This window comes from Hordeum vulgare, chromosome 7H (assembly GCF_904849725.1).
Source record: "Hordeum vulgare subsp. vulgare chromosome 7H, MorexV3_pseudomolecules_assembly, whole genome shotgun sequence".
In the NCBI taxonomy this organism is placed as follows: Eukaryota; Viridiplantae; Streptophyta; class Magnoliopsida; order Poales; family Poaceae; genus Hordeum; species Hordeum vulgare.
The window spans coordinates 15,570,130-15,584,266 of NC_058524.1; positions in this window are offsets into that span (position 1 = coordinate 15,570,130).

A 14,137-nucleotide genomic window follows, 5' to 3' on the forward strand; every position below is an offset into this window, starting at 1 on the left:
TTTATTAGGACCGTCCATTCCTGAGGAACATAAAATGTTTTGCTGTAAGTCGCAATTTCGGGCCGTCAAAAGTCTATCCAACTGCCAAGATTGCACCATTGTTCATCTTCTTCCTCCCTTTCTTCTTCATCCACCTGTCAGCCTTAGGCCTATCCTTAATCATGGATCTCCACCACCCATGGCAGGCATGCGTTACCGCGAGCCGCCCCGCCCTACCAGCACCACCCCTCACCCATCCCCACCGTCATGATCATCCCTCTAAGTACCTCCCCCTCCGGCCCGCGTCGTCAACCTGGCTCCTCGCCTTTGCCGGGGTTGCCACAACCCGCTAACGCTCATAGCGTCATCCCCACCTCTGGCAAGGTACTGGCTCGGCTTCACCGTGGTTGACGCTCTCCGCTATCGCTCGTCAAGTTGTCCCTGACTTCAGCTTTGTGCAAAGCGGAAAAAGCGACTCACGCACAAGTAAATAATGTTTAGCAAACCCAATTTTTTTTGTATTGTAGAATGCACATTATTGCACTTGCAAAACATAACAAACAGACATTGCCATGACGAGGACGAGTATCCTGGCCATGTGCATTTTAGTGTGTGTGCGCGCGCGCTTTGTCCCCGGTGCTTCTTGAGTAGGGAAGCTATATCGTACTACCAAGATTGCACCATTGATCACCTTCGTCCTCCCTTTCTTCTTCATCCACGTGTCAACCTTCGACCTAGCCTTAATTGCCGATCTCCACCGCCCATGGTTGGCATGCGTTACCACGAGCAGCCCCGCCCTACATGCAACCGCCCCTCCCTCACCCCCACCGTCATGACCATCCCTCTAAGCCCCTCCCCCTTCGACCCGCACCGTCAACCTGGCTCCTCGCCTTTGCCTGGGATGCCACAACTCGCTACCACTCACAGCATCGTCCCATCTCTAGCAATGTACTGGCTTGGGTTCACCGTGGTTGACGCTCGCCGCTATTGCTCGTCAAGTCATCCCCGACTTCGGCTTTGTGCGAAGTGGAAAAGTGACTGACGCACAAATTTTTTCCCGGTACAATGTTTAGCAAACCCGATTCTACTTTTTAATATATGGTAGAATGCATATTGCACTTGCACAACAGAACACGCACACATTGACGAGCATCCTGGACATGTGCATTTTAGTGTGTGTGCGCGTGTTTTTTTTCCTGGTGCTTCTTGAGTAGAGAAGCTATATCCCACAGAGAACATACGTTTGGTGACCGAGCTCACTGGAGCTCGAAAATTTTAAAGTATTCAGAATTCAAAATTTTTGGTTTCAAAAAAATCTGAAAAATACTGTGCAAGTAAACAGGGATGTTATGTGTATGTGTATAAATTTTTAGGATGAAATATCTTGAAATACGATATGTATAAAAAAAACAAATTCATGACCTGAATGGATGAATAGTATTGTGGGTTAAAAAGCACTAGATTTGTCTTTTTTACACAGGCCACATCTCAACATATTTTGCCCTGAACATTTACACGCTTGTAGGTTATGCCTTCATTTATCTTTGCGTATTTTCAGATATTTTGAAATATAAAAATATAAATTCTCATGAATTTTGAGTTTTTCTTTTGAAGGCCTTGGTGGAGCTCGGCCTCCAAAAACGTTATCCGTATCCTACAAGGTGTGGTAGCTTGATGGAAATCCATACTTCATAAAGAAATAGGTTTCTGTTGCAAGAAGGACAAGCAGGTTTGTGTCATCCATGGGGTCTGTTTCAGGGCGAGCGTGGAACACGTTGGGAAGATAACATCGTAGGAACGCCCGGTTGTGATTGGACCGGACGGGATAAGCTTGCTGTGGACGATGTGATCCAGTCGAGAGATGCGGTCGGACCGATGATCGAGGCGACATCCGTACGATGCAAATCACTGCACAGCTTTTCTTCACTGTTTTTGGCCACTCGTTCATGGTTTTTTCCCCGTGTCAATGTATTGACAGATTTTGGTGGAGAGATTCCCTGCCTGCCTGCCTATACAGAACAGTACTATTTCTATATACCTAAATAATTATAATTAACTGGAAAGAACTAGATAGAGAGGGAGTACATTTCTAGGTGCTCACCCTCTTGCTCGCGGTGTAGCATCTGTGATCACATTACTAAAGGTATCTTCGCCAGAACAAGACTGTTTACCACACATGGACATGCAGGTTTGTGTCATCCGCGTGGTCGTATTCGCATATGGTGCGAGCAAAAGGGACAAGGTTGGTGTCAGCCGGCCAGTCACGGGGTTGTATTATGTGGAGTAATGCTACTCCCTCCGTCACGGTTTAAAATGCACGTTTGAAAAATCTCTGAGACCAAGATAGTCTATGATTGATTATGAGATGTAGCACGTGTAGATGCTAATGCGCCTAATCAACTGAGAAAATACTAGTACTAATGCATGAGCAGCAAATTGGGAAGGCGTATGCATGAGTAGTACTAATACTAACTAATAGAAGTAATTGTTTTCGTGCCTTAAACTTTGTCTATTTTGAAATCGCACGCAAGTTTAACTGTGTCTTCTAAACCGTGACGGAGGGAGTACATCTATAAAGGTTTACTTAAAGATTTTACGTACAAACTGATGTGTAAGATTATGATTGGTAATTTGGGGATGAAGGGTCCCACACCCATTAAAAATTAAGGTGGGAGAGAAAAATTAGTTTGAAAGGTTAAATAAATCTTTGTAAATCTTTGTAGGTCTAGCATTATTGTATTTTGTGCAGGATAGTACACTTAATTAATAGAATTGCACGACAGTGATTGGATAGGACGGGCATGATGTGATGGTTGTTTTCCAACAAATGGGAGATGAATGCATCATGTAACTCCAACAACGTGTTTGGTTGAAGGGGATTAATGATAGGCAATGAGAGTTTAAGGTTTATGAGGCATGTAATCTATTGTTTGGTTGGGGCGCGTCGCCCTCCCCGAACGAGGCGACCGGGGCGTCTCCTGTTGGAAATATGCCCTAGAGGCAATAATAAATTAGTTATTATTATATTTCTTAGTTCATGATAATCGTTTATTATCCATGCTATAATTGTATTTGATTGGAAACACAATACTTGTGTGGATACATAGACAAAACACTGTCCCTGGTAAGCCTCTAGTTGACTAGCTCGTTGATCAAAGATGGTCAAGATTTCCTGGCCATAGGCAAGTGTTGTCACTTGATAACGGGATCACATCATTAGGAGAATCATGTGATGGACTAGACCCAAACTAATAGACATAGCATGTTGATCGTGTCATTTTGTTGCTACTGTTTTTCTGCGTGTCAAGTATTTGTTCCTATGACCATGAGATCATATAACTCACGGACACCGAAGGAATGCTTTGTGTGTATCAAACGTCGCAATGTAACTGGGTGACTATAAAGATGCTCTACACGTATCTCCGAAGGTGTTCGTTGAGTTAGTATGGATCAAGACTGGGATTTGTCACTCCGTGTGACGGAGAGGTATCTTGGGGCCCACTCGGTAATACAACATCACACACAAGCCTTGCAAGCAATGTAACTTAATGTAAGTTGCGGGATCTTGTATTACGGAACGAGTAAAGAGACTTGCCGGTAAACGAGATTGAAATAGGTATGCGGATACTGACGATCAAATCTCGGGCAAGTAACATACCGAAGGACAAAGGGAATGACATACGGGATTATATGAATCCTTGGCACTGAGGTTCAAACGATAAGATCTTCATAGAATATGTAGGATCCAATATGGGCATCCAGGTCCCGCTATTGGATATTGACCGAGGAGTCTCTCGGGTCATGTCTACATAGTTCTCGAACCCGCAGGGTCTGCACACTTAAGGTTCGACGTTGTTTTATGCGTATTTGAGTTATATGGTTGGTTACCGAATGTTGTTCGGAGTCCCGGATGAGATCACGGACGTCACGAGGGTTTCCGGAATGGTCCGGAAACGAAGATTGATATATAGGATGACCTCATTTGATTACCGGAAGGTTTTCGGAGTTACCGGGAATGTACCGGGAATGACGAATGGGTTCCGGGAGTTCACCGGGGGGGGGGCAACCCACCTCGGGGAAGCCCATAGGCTTTGGGAAGACACACCAGCCCTTAGTGGGCTGGTGGGACAGCTCCAAGGGGACCTATGCGCCAAGAGAAGGAAATCAAAGGAAAAAAAAAAGAGGGAAGAAGTGGGAAGGGAGGGGGACTCCTCCCGCCAAACCAAGTCCAACTCGGTTTGGGGGGGGAGTCCTCCCCCCCTTGGCTCGGCCGACCCCTTGAGGGTCCCTTGGATCCAAAGGCAAGGTACCCCTCCCTCCTCCTATATATATGGGGCTTTTAGGGCAGATTTGAGACGACTTTCTCACGGCTGCCCGACCACATACCTCCATAGTTTTTCCTCTAGATCGCGTTTCTGCGGAGCTCGGGCGGAGCCCTGCTGAGACGAGATCATCACCAACCTCCGGAGCGCCGTCATGCTGCCGGAGAACTCTTCTACCTCTCCGTCTCTCTTGCTGGATCAAGAAGGCCGAGATCATCGTCGAGCTGTACGTGTGCTGAACGCGGAGGTGCGTCCGTTCGGTACTAGATCGTGGGACTGATCGCGGGATTGTTCGCGGGGCGGATCGAGGGACGTGACGACGTTCCACTACATCAACCGCGTTCTCTAACGCTTCTACTGTACGATCTACAAGGGTACGTAGATCACTCATCCCCTCTCGTAGATGGACATCACCATGATAGGTCTTCGTGCGCGTAGGAAAATTTTTGTTTCCCATGCGACGTTCCGCAACAGTGGCATCATGAGCTAGGTTCATGCGTAGATGTCTTCTCGAGTAGAACACAAAAGTTTTTGTGGGCGGTGATGTGCGTTTTGCTGCCCTCCTTAGTCTTTTCTTGATTCCGCGGTATTGTTGGATTGAAGCGGCTTGGACCGACATTACTCGTACGCTTACGAGAGACTGGTTTCATCGCTACGAGTAACCCCGTTGCTCAAAGATGACTGGCAAGTGTCGGTTTCTCCAACTTTAGTTGAATCGGATTTGACCAAGGAGGTCCTTGGATGAGGTTAAATAGCAACTCATATATCTCCGTTGTGGTGTTTGCGTAAGTAAGATGCGATCCTACTAGATACCGATGGTCACCACGTAAAACATGCAACAACAAAATTAGAGGACGTCTAACTTGTTTTTGCAGGGTATGTTTGTGATGTGATATGGCCAACGATGTGATGTGATATATTGGATGTATGAGATGATCATGTTGTAATAGATAATATCGACTTGCACGTCGATGGTACGGCAACCGGCAGGAGCCATAGGGTTGTCTTTATAACTAACGTTTGTGCTTGCAGATGCGTTTACTATTTTGCTAGGACGTAGCTTTAGTAGTAATAGCATGAGTAGCACGACAACCCCGATGGAGACACGTTGATGGAGATCATGGTGTGACGCCGGTGACAAGAAGATCGTGCCGGTGCTTTGGTGATGGATATCAAGAAGCACGTGATGATGGCCATATCATGTCACTTATAAATTGCATGTGATGTTAATCCTTTTATGCACCTTATTTTGCTTAGAACGACGGTAGCATTATGAGGTGATCTCTCACTAAAATTTCAAGACGAAATTGTGTTCTCCCCGACTGTGCACCGTTGCTACAGTTCGTCGTTTCGAGACACCACGTGATGATCGGGTGTGATAGACTCAACGTTCACATACAACGGGTGCAAAACAGTTGCGCACGCGGAACACTCGGGTTAAGCTTGACGAGCCTAGCATGTGCAGACATGGCCTCGGAACACATGAGACCGAAAGGTCGAGCATGAATCGTATAGTTGATATGATTAGCATAGAGATGCTTACCACTGAAACTATTCTCGACTCACGTGATGATCGGACTTGAGATAGTGGATTTGGATCATGTACCACTCAAATGACTAGAGAGATGTACTTTTTGAGTGGGAGTTCTTAAGTAATATGATTAATTGAACTAATTGTCATGAACATAGTCTAATGGTCTTTGCGAATTACGATGTAGCTTGCGCTATAGCTCTACTGTTTTATATGTTCCTAGAGAAAATTTAGTTGAAAGTTGATAGTAGCAAACTTTGCAGACTGAGTCTGTAAAACCGAGGATTGTCCTCGTTGCTGCACAGAAGGCTTATGTCCTTAATGCACCACTCGGTGTGCTGCACCTCGAGCGTCGTCTGTGGATGCTGTGAACATCCGACATACACGTTTCTGATGACTACACGATAGTTCAGTACAAAAATACTTAATGGCTTAGAAGCAAGGCGCCGAAAACGTTGTAAAACGTCACGGAACATAAGTGATGATTCTAAAGAGATGAAATTGTGATTTCATGATTGTGCCCTTGTTAAGAGGTACGAGACCTCCAAACAAGATTCTTTGTCCACAAAGTAAAGGAGAAAAGCTCAATCGTTGAGCGTGTGCTCAGATTGTCTGAGTACGACAATCACTTGAAACAAGTGGGAGTTAATCTTCCAGATGAGATAGTGATGGTTCTCCAAAGTCACTGCCACCAAGCTGTGAGAGCTTCGTGATGAACTATAACATATCAAGGATAGATACAATGATCCTTGAGCGATTCGCGATGTTTGACACTGCGAAAGTAGAAATCAAGAAGGAGCGTCAATAGTTGATGGTTTGTAAAACCACTAAGTTTCAAGAAAGGCAAGGGCTAGAAGGGATACTTCGTGAGACGGCAAAACAGTTGCTGCACTAATGAAGAGACCCAAGATTAAAGCCAAACCCGAGACTAAGTGCTTCTGTAATAAGGGGAACAGTCACTGAGGCGGAGCAACTCTAGATACTTGGTAGATAAGAAGACTGGCAAAAGTCGAAAGAAGTGTATTTGATATACATGATGTTGATGTGTACTTTACTAGTACTCCTAGTAGCACGAGGGTATTGGATACCGGTTCGGTTGCTAAGTGATTAGTAACGTGAAATGAAAGCTATGGCATAAACGGAGACTAGCTAAAGGCGAGGTGACGATACGTGTTGGAAGTGTTTCCAAGGTTGATATGATCAAACGTCGCACGCTCCCTCTACCATCGGGATTGGTGTTAAACCTAAATAATTGTTATTTGGTGCTTGCGTTAAGCATGAACATGATTGGATCGTGTTTATTGCAATACGATTATTCATTCAAAGAGAATAATGGTTACTCTATTTGCTTGAATAATCACCTTCAATGGTTTATTGAATCTCGATTGTAGTGTTACACATGTTTGTAATATTGGTGCCAAAAGATACGAGTTAATGATGATAGTACCACTTACTTGTGGCACTGCCGCTTGAGTCATGTTAGTATAAATTGCATGAAGAGGCTCCATGCTGATGGATCTTTGTACTCACCTGATTTCGAATCACTAGTGACATGCAAATCATACCACATGAGCAAGGCCTTGTTTTCATTGAGATGAGATAAGATAGTAACTTGTTGGAAGTAATACATTTTGATGTATGCAGTCCAATGGGTGCTGAGGCACGCAGTGGATATCATTATGTTCTTACTTCACTGACGATTTGAGTAGATACAGGAGTATTTACTTAATGAATCACAAGTCTGAAATGTTGAAAAGTTCAATTCCGTTTCAGAGTGAAGTTCGTCGTAACAAGAGGATAAACTGTCTACGATATGATCATGGAAATGAATATCTGAGTTATGAGTTTTGGTACGCAGTTAAGACAATGTGGAAATTGTTTCGCAGTTCATGCCACCTGGAACATCATAGTGTGATGATGTGTCTGAACGTCATAGCCACGCACTATTTGGTATGGTGCATACTATGATGTCTCTTATCGAATTACCACTATCGTTTATGGGTTATGCATTAGAGACAACCGCACTCACTTTAAATAGGGCACCGCGTATTTCCGTTGAGATGACACAGTATAGACTGAGGTTTAGAGAAATCTAAACTGTCGTTTCTTGAAAGTTTGGGGTTTCGACACTTATGTGAAAAAGTTTCAGTCTGATAAGCTCGAACCCAAAGCGGATAAATGCATCTTCATAGGATATCCAAAACAATTGGGTACATCTCCTATCTCAGATCCGAAAGCAAAGTGTTTGTTTCTAGAAACGGATCCTTTCTCGAGGAAAGGTTTCTCTCGAAAGAATTGAGTGGGAGGGTATGTTGGAATTATGCCCTAGAGGCAATAATAAATGTATAGTTATTATTATAATTCCTGTATCAAGATAATAGTTTATTATCCATGCTATAATTGTATTGAATGAAGACTCATTTACATGTGTGGATACATAGACAAAACACCATCCCTAGCATGCCTCTAGTTGGCTAGCCAGTTGATCGATGATAGTCAGTGTCTTCTGATTATGAACAAGGTGTTGTTGCTTGATAACTGGATCACGTCATTGGGAGAATCACGTGATGGACTAGACCCAAACTAATAGACGTAGGATGTTGATCGTGTCATTTTGTTGCTACTGTTTTCTGCGTGTCAAGTATTTATTCCTATGACCATGAGATCATATAACTCACTGACACCGGAGGAATGCTTTGTGTGTATCAAACGTCGCAACGTAACTGGGTGACTATAAAGATGCTCTACAGGTATCTCCGAAGGTGTTAGTTGAGTTAGTATGGATCAAGACTGGGATTTGTCACTCCGTGTGACGGAGAGGTATCTCGGGGCCCACTCGGTAATACAACATCACACACAAGCCTTGCAAGCAATGTAACTTAGTGTAAGTTGCGGGATCTTGTATTACGGAACGAGTAAAGAGACTTGCCGGTAAACGAGATTGAAATAGGTATGCGGATACTGACGATCGAATCTCGGGCAAGTAACATACCGAAGGACAAAGGGAATGACATACGGGATTATACGAATCCTTGGCACTGAGGTTCAAACGATAAGATCTTCGTAGAATATGTAGGATCCAATATGGGCATCCAGGTCCCGCTATTGGATATTGACCGAGGAGTCTCTCGGGTCATGTCTACATAGTTCTCGAACCCGCAGGGTCTGCACACTTAAGGTTCGACGTTGTTTTATGCGTATTTGAGTTATATGGTTGGTTACCGAATGTTGTTCGGAGTCCCGGATGAGATCACGGACGTCACGAGGGTTTCCGGAATGGTCCGGAAACGAAGATTGATATATAGGATGACCCCATTTGGTTACCGGAAGGTTTTCGTGCATTACCGGAAAAGTTTCGGGCTCATCGGTAGTGTACCGGGAGTGCCGGGAGGGGTGCCGGGGACCATCGGGAGGGGTGTCACGCCCCAAGGGGTCTCATGGGCTATGGGAAGAGATAAACCAGCCCCTAGTGGGCTGGAATAAGTTCCCACTAAGGCCCATAAGGTTTGAGAAGGAAAAAACATAAGGTGGAAAGAGTTTCCAAGTGGGAAGGTGGAATCCTACTCCAAGTAGGATTGGAGTAGGACTCCTCCACCTCCAATTTCGGCCAAACCTTGAGGGTTTGAGGCTGCCTCTTCCCTCCCCCTCCCTCCTATATATACTAAGGTATTAGGGCTGATTTGAGACAACTTTTGCCACGGCAGCCCGACCACATACCTCCATAGTTTTTCCTCTAGATCGCGTTTCTGCGGAGCTCGGGCGGAGCCCTGCTGAGACGAGATCATCACCAACCTCCGGAGCGCCGTCACGCTGCCGGAGAACTCTTCTACCTCTCCGTCTCTCTTGCTGGATCAAGAAGGCCGAGATCATCGTCGAGCTGTACGTGTGCTGAACGCGGAGGTGCCGTCCGTTCGGTACTAGATCGTGGGACTGATCGCGGGATTGTTCGCGGGGCGGATCGAGGGACGTGAGGACGTTCCACTACATCAACCGCGTTCTCTAACGCTTCTGCTGTACGATCTACAAGGGTACGTAGATCACTCATCCCCTCTCGTAGATGGACATCACCATGATAGGTCTTCGTGCGCGTAGGAAAATTTTTGTTTCCCATGCGACGTTCCCCAACAGTGGCATCATGAGCTAGGTTCACGCGTAGATGTCTTCTCGAGTAGAACACAAAAGGTTTTGTGGGCGGTGATGTGCGTTTTGCTGCCCTCCTTAGTCTTTTCTTGATTCCGCGGCATTGTTGGATTGAAGCGGCTTGGACCGACATTACTCGTACGCTTACGAGAGACTGGTTTCATCGTTACGAGTAACCCCCTTTGCTCAAAGATGACTGGCAAGTGACGGTTTCTCCAACTTTAGTTGAATCGGATTTGACCGAGGAGGTCCTTGGATGAGGTTAAATAGCAACTCATACATCTCCGTTGTGGTGTTTGCGTAAGTAAGATGCGATCCTACTAGATACCCTTGGTCACCACGTAAAACTTGCAACAACAAAATTAGAGGACGTCTAACTTGTTTTTGCAGGGTATGATTGTGATGTGATATGGCCAATGATGTGATGTGATATATTGGATGTATGAGATGATCATGTTGTAATAGAAATATCGACTTGCACGTCGATGGTACGGCAACCGGCAGGAGCCATAGGGTTGTCTTTATACTAACATATGTGCTTGCAGATGCGTTTACTATTTTGCTAGGATGTAGCTTTAGTAGTGATAGCATAAGTAGCACGACAACCCCGATGGCGACACGTTGATGGATGATCATGGTGTGGCGCCGGTGACAAGAAGATCGTGCCGGTGCTTTGGTGATGGAGATCAAGAAGCACGTGATGATGGCCATATCATGTCACTTATGAATTGCATGTGATGTTAATCCTTTTATGCACCTTATTTTGCTTAGAACGACGGTAGCATTATGAGGTGATCTCTCACTAAAATTTCAAGACGAAATTGTGTTCTCCCCGACTGTGCACCGTTGCTACAGTTCGTCGTTTCGAGACACCACGTGATGATCGGGTGTGATAGACTCAACGTTCACATACAACGGGTGCAAAACAGTTGCGCACGCGGAACACTCGGGTTAAGCTTGACGAGCCTAGCATGTGCAGACATGGCCTCGGAACACATGAGACCGAAAGGTCGATCATGAATCATATAGATGATATGATTAGCATAGGGATGCTTACCACTGAAACTACTCCCGACTCACGTGATGATCGGACTTGGGATAGTGTAGGTGGATCATGAACCACTCAAATGACTAGAGAGATGTACTTTTTGAGTGGGAGTTTAGCATCTAATTTGATTAAGTTGAACTCTAATTATCTTGAACATAGTCTAAGTCCACTTTGAATATATTTGTGTTGTAGATCATGGCTCACGCAAGTGTCATCCTCAATTTTAATACGTTCCTAGAGAAAGCTAAGTTGAAAGATGATGGAAGCAACTTTGTAGACTGGGCTCGTAATCTTAAGCTAATCTTACAAGCTGGAAAGAAGGATTATGTCCTTAATGCTGCGCTAGGAGATGAACCACCCGCTACGGCTAATCAGGATGTTAAGAACGCTTGGTTAGCGCGTAAGGAGGACTACTCAATAGTTCAATGTGCAGTCTTGTATGGCTTAGAACCGGGACTTCAACGTCGCTTTGAGCGTCATGGAGCATTTGAGATGTTCCAGGAGTTGAAGTTCATCTTTCAGAAGAACGCCCGGATCGAGAGGTATGAGACCTCCGATAAATTCTATGCTTGCAAGATGGAGGAAAACTCGTCTGTCAGTGAACATGTGCTCAAAATGTCTGGGTACTCAAACCGTCTAGCTGAACTGGGGATTGAACTCCCGCAAGAAGCTATCACTGACAGAATCCTTCAATCACTGCCGCCAAGCTATAAAGGCTTTGTGTTGAACTACAACATGCAAGGGATGAACAAGTCTCCCGGCGAGTTGTTTGCGATGCTGAAAGTCGCAGAGTCTGAACTCCGTAAAGAACATCAAGTGTTGATGGTGAGCAAGACCACTAGTTTCAAGAGAAACGGCAAAGGCAAGAAGGGCAATTCGAAGAAGAGCGGCAAGCCTGTTGCCAATCCGCCGAAGAAACCCAAGGCTGGACCTAAGCCTGAAACAGAGTGCTTCTATTGCAAGGGTATGGGTCACTGGAAGCGCAATTGCCCCAAGTATCTGGCAGATAAGAAGGCGGGCAAAGAAAAATCAGGTATATTTGATATACATGTTATTGATGTGTACTTAACCAGCTCTCGTAGTAGTGCCTGGGTATTCGATACCGGTTCTGTTGCTCACATTTGCAACTCGAAGCAGGAACTGCGGAATAGACGAAGGCTGGCGAAAGACGAAGTGACGATGCGCGTAGGAAACGGTTCCAAGGTTGATGCAATCGCCGTCGGCAGAGTGTCACTTCAACTACCATCGGGATTAGTGATGAACTTAAATCATTGTTATTTAGTGCCTGCGTTGAGCATGAACATTATATCTGGATCTTGTTTATTGCGAGACGGTTACTCTTTTAAGTCTGAGAATAATGGTTGTTCTATTACTATGAGTAACATCTTTTATGGTCATGCACCGAATGTGAGAGGATTGTTCATATTGAATCTTGATAGAGATACGCATATACATAACATTGAGACCAAAAGAGTTAGAGTAAACAATGATAGCGCCATATTTTTGTGGCACTGCCGCTTGGGTCATATTGGTGTAAAGCGCATGAAGAAACTCCATGCTGATGGACTTTTGGAGTCACTTGACTTTGATTCACTTGACACGTGTGAACCATGCCTCATGGGCAAGATGACTAAGACTCCGTTCTCCGGAACAATGGAGCGTGCAAGTGACTTGTTGGAAATCATACATACCGATGTGTGTGGTCCAATGAGCGTGGAGGCACGCGGCGGATATCGTTATTTTCTCACCTTCACTGACGATCTAAGTAGATATGGTTATGTCTACTTGATGAAGCACAAGTCTGAAACATTTGAAAGGTTCAAGCAATTTCAGAGTGAAGTGGAAAATCATCGTAACAAGAAGATCAAGTTCCTACGGTCTGATCGTGGGGGTGAATATCTGAGTTTCGAGTTTGGTACTCACTTAAGACAATGTGGAATTGTTTCGCAGTTAACACCGCCCGGAACACCACAGCGTAATGGTGTGTCCGAACGTCGTAATCGTACTTTATTAGAAATGGTGCGATCTATGATGTCTCTTACTGATTTGCCGTTATCATTTTGGGGTTATGCATTAGAAATAGCTGCATTCACTTTAAATAGGGCACCATCGAAATCCGTTGAGACGACACCATACGAACTGTGGTATGGCAAAAGGCCAAAGTTGTCGTTTCTTAAAGTTTGGGGATGTGATGCTTATGTCAAAAAGCTTCAGCCTGAAAAGCTGGAACCCAAAGCGGAAAAGTGCGTCTTCATAGGTTACCCAAAAGAGACAGTTGGGTACATCTTCTATCTCAAATCCGAGGGCAAAGTGTTTGTTGCTAAGAACGGAACTTTTCTCGAGAAGGAGTTTCTCTCGAGAGAATTGAGTGGGAGGAAGATAGAACTTGACGAGGTTGTCGAACCTCTCATCCCTCTGGATGGTGGCGCAGGGCAAGGGGAAACCTCTGTCGTTGTGACGCCGGTTGAGGAGGAAGTTAATGATGATGATCATGAAACTCCAGTTCAAGTTTCTGTTGAACCACACAGGTCGACGAGATCACGCGCTGCTCCAGAGTGGTACGGTAATCCCGTCTTATCAATCATGTTGTTAGACAACAATGAACCTGCAAATTATGAAGAAGCGATGGTGGGCCCAGATTCCAACAAATGGCTAGAAGCCATGAAATCCAAGATAGGATCCATGTATGAGAACAAAGTATGGACTTTGGAGATACTGCCTGAGGGCCGCAAGGCTATTCAGAACAAATGGATCTTTAAGAAGAAGACGGACGCTGACGGTAATGTGACCGTTTATAAAGCTCGACTTGTGGCAAAGGGTTTTTCACAAGTTCCAGGAATTGACTACGATGAGACTTTCTCTCCTGTAGCGATGCTTAAGTCCGTCAGAATCATGTTAGCAATAGCTGCATTTTTCGATTATGAAATCTGGCAGATGGATGTCAAAACGGCGTTCCTTAACGGTTTCCTTAAGGAAGAGTTGTATATGATGCAACCCGAAGGTTTTGTCGATCCTAAAAATGCTGACAAAGTGTGCAAACTCCAGCGATCCATTTATGGACTGGTGCAAGCATCTCGGAGTTGGAACAAACGCTTTGATGAGGTGATCAAAGCATTT